Source organism: Haliotis rubra, unplaced genomic scaffold (genome assembly GCF_003918875.1).
Source record: "Haliotis rubra isolate DU_JTF1 unplaced genomic scaffold, ASM391887v1 Scf1179, whole genome shotgun sequence".
Classification (NCBI taxonomy): domain Eukaryota; kingdom Metazoa; phylum Mollusca; class Gastropoda; order Lepetellida; family Haliotidae; genus Haliotis; species Haliotis rubra.
In genome coordinates, this window is record NW_025765091.1 from 210,275 (window position 1) to 218,994 (window position 8,720).

Below are 8,720 nucleotides of genomic sequence, written 5' to 3' on the forward strand. Positions count from 1 at the left end.
GAGAGCCGGAAATATAGAAGATTGCCAAGGGAGGCAACTCTGAAGCGCTATCAAAAAGGCGTGCCGGTACAAATGCTATTGCCAGTGAATATATATATATATGATGCGAGATGCAAGCCACAACCCACACTCAAAAATTTAATTATTGTGACCCATAATGACTATCACTTAATCAGTGTGATACTACAAATTACAAATTAAAAACAACAACACTCTCATAACAATTGTCTTAAGCCCCTCTGTGGGACCCATTCAACTAACGTTGGCCAAAAGATGGCAAGTTATAGGTATGGTTAATGTCAGGTTGACTTTGAGACAAATTGCCAGGCAATTAGGTCACCACCCCTCAACAATCAGTCGATCAGTGAGAAAATATCACCAAACAAACGATGCAAACGATCTGCATCGAGACATCAGCTAGACAAGATGCATCCCTATTTAGACTTGATTGACGATTTCCTTTTGCACCGAGTCCACAGTTAAAACGGCAATGTCTTCCACATCAGCGACTCTGCCATACACCTGTTAGAACTCGACTGAAAACAGCAGGGGATTACGCCAGACCTATCCGTCGACCTTTGTTGACACGTGCCCACATGGATGCAAGATTAAGGTGGTGCCGTGACCGGCATCGGTGGAACCTGGCTTCTTGGAGGAACCATATTCAGACGAGAGCCGGTTTTTTGCTGTTTATTACTGACGGAAGTGCACTCTATGAGGACGAGGGTTCGAAACGCCTTACGCTTGAGTATGTAACTTGTGGTATTTGGGTATGTAACTTGTGGTATTTGGTATTGGAGCTGAATTACGTATGCGCATACCAGTGTATACATTAGCATTATGTATATGTTGTGTTTCAAAGAGTACAAAGAACAAAGGCCATGTGTGATGAGTGTCTCTAACATTGCCTCATCCCCCATCAACTTCCTAGTCGCCATTAAAGCTAACAATGTTAACGGGGAACCATTGATATAGTTTCAATGGAATGAGATATAATGACGTGCGCTTCAGTGTAGTGTACTGCAGTAACCTACCCTTTGTTGTAAGTAGAAAAGCCAGGGACCATTAGCCTGAAACGTTCAGTTTGGCGAGATATATATGCTTCATGCAACTTCGGGCAGCGTAGGATGTACTCTTAGTACGAAAAGAGTTGCCTCCCTTACATCTCAAATGTAAACGGGAAACGCTGAAAAGTTGGAAGACCCTGACGTTTACTTCCCCATTTTTCAAAGCCCAGAATACGACAGTCCATAGGATTCTACAAGTTCATCTCTCACCTCTCCACTTTCTAATATTTTATAGCATATATAAATATAATGATTATTGATCTGTCAGATGAGGTTCCACTTTCTGCAGTAACCCCAACCTGTGGTTGGTATCATGTGCAACGAACACGTCGCCGGCGGAGGTGACACATCACCAACAACACCATCAACTACTGGCTGATTAATAACAACACCATCAACTACTGGCTGACCACCAACATCACCATCAACTACTGGCTCACCATCGACGTCACCATCAAGTATTAGCTGACCATCAACGTCACCACCACGTATTGGCTGATTAAAAACGTCACCATCAAGCATTTGTTGATTAACAACGTCACCATCAAGCATTTATTGATTAACAACATCACCATCAAGTATTGGTTGATTAAAAACATGGCCATCAAGTATTGGTTGACTACCAACGTCACCACCACGTCATGGCTGATCTACAACGTCACCATCAATCATTGGCTGAACAACGTCACCATCAAGTACTGGCTGACCACCAACATCACCATCAAGTAGCTGACACACCAACCAACTGGCTGACCACCAAGATCAGTAATACTGACTGACCAACATCACCATCAAGTACTGGCTGACTACCAACATCACCATCAAGTAGTGGCTGACTACCAACATCACCATCAAGTACTGGCTGACCACCAACATCACAACTGGCTCAATCAAGTACGGGTACTGGCAACAAGTACTGGTTGACCACCAACATCACCATCAAGTACTGGCTGACTACCAACATCACCATCAACCATCAAGTACTGGCTGACCACCAACATCACCATCATTGGTACTGGCTGACTACCAACATCACACCATCAAGTACTGGCTGACCACCAACATCACCATCAAGTACTGGCTGACCACCAACATCACCATCAAGTACTGGCTGACTACCAACATCACCACCAAGTACTGGCTGACCACCAACATCACCATCAAGTACTGGCTGACCACCAACATCACCATCAAGTACTGGCTGACCACCAACATCACCATCAAGTACTGGCTGACCACCAACATCACCATCAAGTACTGGCTGACCACCAACATCACCATCAAGTACTGGCTGACCACCAACATCACCATCAAGTACTGGCTGACCACCAACATCACCACCACCAAAGTACTGGCTGACCACCATCACATCAAGTACTGGCTGACTACCAACATCACCACAATCAAGTACTGGCTGACCACCAACATCACCATCAAGTATTGGCTGACCACCAACATCACCATCAAATTGGCTGACTGGCTGACCACCATCACAATCAACATCACCATCAAGTACTGGCTGACTATCATCAGTATTGGCTGACCACCAACATCACCATCACCAACATTGGCTGACCACCAACATCACCATCAAGTATTGGCTGACCACCAACATCACCATCACCATCAAGTACTGGCTGACCACCAACATCACCATCAACATGACCACCAACATCACCATCAAGTACTGGCTGACCACCAACATCAACATCACTGGCTGGCCACCAACATGGCTGACCACCAACATCACCATATGGCTGACCACCTGGCTGACTGGCTGACCACCAACATCACCATCAAGTACTGGCTGACCACCAACATCACCATCAAGTACTGGCTGACCACCAACATCACCACCAAGTACTGGCTGACCACCAACATCACCATCAAGTACTGGCTGACCACCAACATCACCATCAAGTAGTGGCTGACCACCAACATCACAATCAAGTACTGGCTGACCACCAACATCACAATCAAGTACTGGCTGACCACCAAGTCACTAATTGGGTGACCACCAACATGGCTGACCACCAACATCACAATCAAGTACTGGCTGACCACCAACATCACAATCAAGTACTGGCTGACCACCAACATCACAATCAAGTATTGGCTGACCACCATCATCACCACCAAGTATTGGCTGACTACCAACATCACCATCACTGATTGGCTGACCACTACCATCACCATCAGGTATTGGCTGAAAGCCAACATCACCATCAGGTATTGGTTGATTAACAACATCATCATCAACTACTGACTGACTACCAACAGCACCATCAGGTAATGGCTAACTACCAACAGCACCATCAGGTGTTGGCTGATTAACAACATCACCATCAAGTATTGGCTGATTAAAAACATCACCATCAAGTATTGATTGATTAACAACATGACCATCAAGTATTGACTGATTAACAACATGACCATCAAGTATTGATTGATTCACAACGTCACCATCAAGTATTGGCTTATTAACAACATGACCATCAAGTATTGGCTTATTAACAACATGACCATCAGGTACTGGATGACCATCAACATCACCATCAAGTATTGGCTGATTAACAACATCACCATCAAGTATTGGCTGATTAACAACATGACCATGAACATTACTATCAAGTATTGGCTGATTAACAACATCACCATCAAGTATTGGCTTATTAACAACATGACCATCAGGTACTGGATGACCATCAACATCACCATCAAGTATTGGCTGATTAACAATATCACCATCAAGTATTGGCTGATTAACAACATCACCATCAGGTATTGATTGATTAACAACATCACCATCAGGTATTGGCTGATTAACAACATGACCATCAAGTATTGGCTGATTAACAACATCACCATCAAGTATTGGCTGATTAACAACATCACCATCAAGTATAAGCTGATTAACAACATGACCATGAACATTACTATCAAGTATTAGCTTATTATAATTTAGAAGTAATTACTTCCCTTGCATTAACTGATTAACAGTTTTACAACCAAGAATAACCCGAAAAACCTCATCACTGTTAGGTTATAACTCTTAAACAACTTCACCATTAGGTAATAATTTTCCTAACAACCTCGCCTTCCGGTGATTAATAACTTCACAATCAGTTAAAACTGAATAGATATTCATCTTAAGGTAATAACTGATGGTTTCATCTGATTAAGACCTTCACCACAAGGAATGATTCCCTCAAACATTTACAAAAACATCGGTTATCAGTTTAAGGATTTGAACTTTTGTTTGGTTTTAAATCTGACTGAATCAGATGACGTAACAGCTGCATCAGTAAGGATTTGTGGAATAATTAACCTAGTATACGTGAATACTACAGAAAGGGAACAGTAGCTACAACTAAACTGAAAAGATCAACTAGTGCAAACTACAATGTATACTTACCACCTTGTGGCAATGAGCTGGCAGCTTACAAAGCACTCATAACTCAGTCAGGATGGCCTACTAATGGTGAACAATGACGTCACATAAGCAACCGGAAAAACTAGCCATAAAATTAAAGGACATAAGTTCATGCATTAAAAGAGAAATTATATTAGCTTCAAAGCTGATAGAATATCTCAATATCTTAATATACTTATACACAAATTATGAACTACTAGTTTACAACTCACGCTATTTGCAATTTAATTTGTAGGTTTAAAGAGAAATATATATTATCAATGTATGAACGTAATACATTTAATTCATATACAACAACTGACTGAGTTTGGTTTTACGCCGCTTTTAGCAATATTCCAGCAACATCACGGCGGGGGGACACCAGAAATGGGCTTCACACATTGTACCCATGTGGGGATTCGAACCCGGGTCTTCGGCGTGACGAGCCAACGCTTTAACCATTAGGCTACCCCACCGCCCCCCATATACAACAAAATACACAGACATATATATATATAAATACACAAATATAAGCCCAAAACACAAACTAACCCACGCATAGAGATATCCTCAGCCCCACATGGCCCACAATAAAATGCCCAACTATTTTCTGAGCAATGACATGGGACATCCGACTTGTAAACCCCAGACACAAGGTTAACGAATGATGTCTTCTTATGTAAATTGTAATTGACAGTTAAATATTTACTTACCGATAGCTTTCTAAAGTAATTAATATTGCTCTTTGTATTTTACCTACGTCTGTTTATCAGGCTTTCGCTGATAGAAACGAACATATGGAAACAAATTTACTTGACATAGACAGTGTTCGATCCAAACCAGCTAATCAACATGGCCAAGTAGTATTGATGTGCTTGATAGATATGCTCGTGCTGGTCCTCTGTGAATTGCATACTTGCCCCGAGCCATGACTTTCATAACCCGAGTCGCCAAATAGCATGTCTCACGTGCGCAAGGCTCCGGGAACATACGTTCCATGCATAACACAGACCCGGATGTGTGATTTATGACAGTTGTTTATGGTATCCTTGATTATCCTTCAAAGCTGGCCATGTTGGAAATGCAAGGATTAGACAGCAGGTGCTCGTTATCTCAACAATATCATGATTGTGGGAAGACGTCTGATTGTACACAGTGTCTGCATCAGACCAAAACAGTGAACTGAAGAAATGTACAAGTGCCAGGATTATTCATAATACAAGCAAGGAGAGCACGTGTTTCACGTGCATGTAGAAGCTTGTGCCGGGACAGTGCTCAGTGGCTGTCGTCATGGCGCGGGGGACGTACCTGATACTGACTTGTGGGTTATTTGCAAGTTGTATCGCCAGACTCGGCTTGGTATGTACCACTCTCTTGTCTTTTTTTTGCAAAGACCTTTTTAGTCTTACCTGTCGTATGTGGACTGCGGGCAGTAAGCCAGGACCGCACCTCAGTAACTGTCTGTACACAAAGTAGATTTTAAAATTAGTGAATTCCCATGGCTGGTCATCAAGCATCATTTCTGAAAACAACCATTCCAAGAACCAAATCAATTTAAGGCTGTAAATCCTCAAAATATTGGTTCTAAATCCCCACAATCATAACAGCATGGTTGTTGCCAATGCTGTCAGTTGCAAACACCAAGTTAATTTGATGGATGCATGTATCTAAATACTGCCCGTTTACCGTTGAATATGTGAGGTGAGGTGAGGTGGAATTGGGTTTAACGTCGTGCTCGAGAATATTTCGCTCATATGACGACGTGCATGCGTGTGTATGTGTATGTGCGGCTGCTTGTACTAGCCCAGACTTAAGCTGGTTTTATAGTGCTAGCTTACTGAGATACCATGCCGCAGTGAAGCATGAATACCACACTCAGACACATTATACTGACTCCGAGCCGACCAGTCCTTGTTGTACCCATTAATGCCGAGCGCCAGGCAGGGACCAACAAGTACCATATTTTAACGTCTTTTGGTATGACGCGGTCGGGGATCGAACCAGCGACCTTCCACTCTCCGGGCGGACACTCTAACCACTACACCACGGGGGCGGTCTGTTGAATATGTGAATACTGCCTTTTGCTAATACTGTTATAATGTAAATACAGTCTTTGACTTTTTCATGTTTACATTCTTGTCTGTACACGTGAGTTCTCTGTACATGTCTCAAGTGAACTATGTTGTGTTAGGTGTTGCCGTCATCTGTACAGTGTGTCATGTCATGTACAGTGTCATGTCATGTCATATACAGTGTGTCATGTCGTGTACAGTGTGTCATGTCGTGTACAGTGTGTCGTGTCGTGTACAGTGTCATGTCATGTACAGTGTGTCGTGGCATGTACAGTGTCGTGTCATGTACAGCGTGTCATGTCGTGTACAGTGTCTCATGTCATGTACAGTGTCGGGTCGTGTACAGTGTGTTGTGTCGTGTACAGCGTGTCGTCTCATGTCTTATACAGTGTGTCATGTCAGGTACAGTGTGTCGTGTCATGTACAGTGTGTCATGTCGTGTACAGTACGTCGTGTTGTGTACAGCGTCATGTCATGTACAGAGTGTCGTGGCATGTACACTGTGTCGTGTCATGTACAGCGTGTCATGTCGTGTACAGTGTGTCATGTCATGTACAGTGTCCTGTCGTGAACAGTGTGTCTTGTCATGCAGTGTACTGTGTGTTGTGTCGTGTACTGTGTGTTGTGTCGTGTACAGTGTGTCGTGTCATGTACAGCGTTTCGTGTCATGTCATGTCGTGTACAGTGTCTTGTCGTGTACAGTGTGTCATGTCGTGTACAGTGTGTCGTGTCATGCCGTATACAGTGACGTTTCGTGTACAGTGTGTTGTGTCGTGTACAATGTGTCATGTCCTGTACTGTATGTCATATGCCGTATACAGTGTCTCATGTCATGTAAAGTTTGTCATGCCATGTCGTATACAGTGTGTCATGTCATATCGTGTATAGTGTGTCATGCCCTGTACAATTTGTCATGTGTTGTGTACAGTGTGTCGTGTCGTGTCGTGTCGTCTACAGTGTGCCATGTCATGTACAGTGTGTCATATCCTGTACTGTATGTCATATGCCGTATACAGTGTCTCATGTCATGTAAAGTGTGTCATGCCATGTCGTATACAGTGTGTCATGTCATATCGTGTATAGTGTGTCATGCCCTGTACAATTTGTCATGTGTTGTGTACAGTGTCATGTCATGTCATGTACAGTGTGTCATGTCGTGTCATGCCCTGTACGGGGTGTCATGTAATGTCATGTAGTGTGTCATGCCCTGTATAGTGTGTCATGTTGTGTCGTGTACAATGTCTCATATCGTGTGCAGTGTGTCATCTAGTGTCGTGGACAGTGTGTCTTGCTCTGTACAGTGTGTCATGTCGTGTACAGTGTGTCGTGTCGTGAACAGTGTCATGCCCTGTACAGTGTGTCATGTCGTGTACAGAGTGTCATTCCCTGTACAATGTCATGCCCGGTACAGTGTCATGTCGTGACGTGTACAATGTGTCACTTTGCGTACAGTGTGTCATGCCCTGTACTGTGTGTCATGCTCTGTTCTGTGTGTCATGCTCTGTACAGTGTGTCATGCTCTGTACAGTGTGTCATGCTCTGTACTGTGTGTCATGCCCTTTACTGTGTGTCATGCCCTGTACAGTGTCATGCCCTGTAGTGTGTCATGTCGTGTCGTGTACAGTGTCATGATCTGTACAGTATGTCATGCCCTGTACAGTGTGTCATGTCGTGTCGTGTACAGTGTGTCATGCCCTCTACTGCGTGTCATGGCCTGTACTGTGTGTCATGTCGTGTCGTGTACAGTGTATCATGTAGAGTTGTGGACAGTGTGTAATGCTCTGTACAGTGTATCATGCTCTGTACAGTGTGTCATTCCCTGTACTGTGTGTCATGCTCTGTATTGTGTGTCATGCTCTGTACAATGTGTCATGCTCTGTAGTGTCGTGGACAGTGTGTCATGCCCTGTACTTTGTGTCATGCCCTGTACTGTGTGTCATGTGTCGTGTACAGTGTGTCATGTGTCGTATACAGTGTATCATTTAGAGTTGTGGAGAGTGTGTCATGTACGGTGTCTGTACAGTGCGTCATCCTCTGTACATGCCCCTGTACAGTGTATCATGTCGTATCAGTGTGACATGTCAGTGTGTCATGTACAGTGTGTCATCATTGTCGTGTACAATGTGTGTCGTCATGCCCTGTAATGTGTGTACAGTCTGTCTTGTGTAC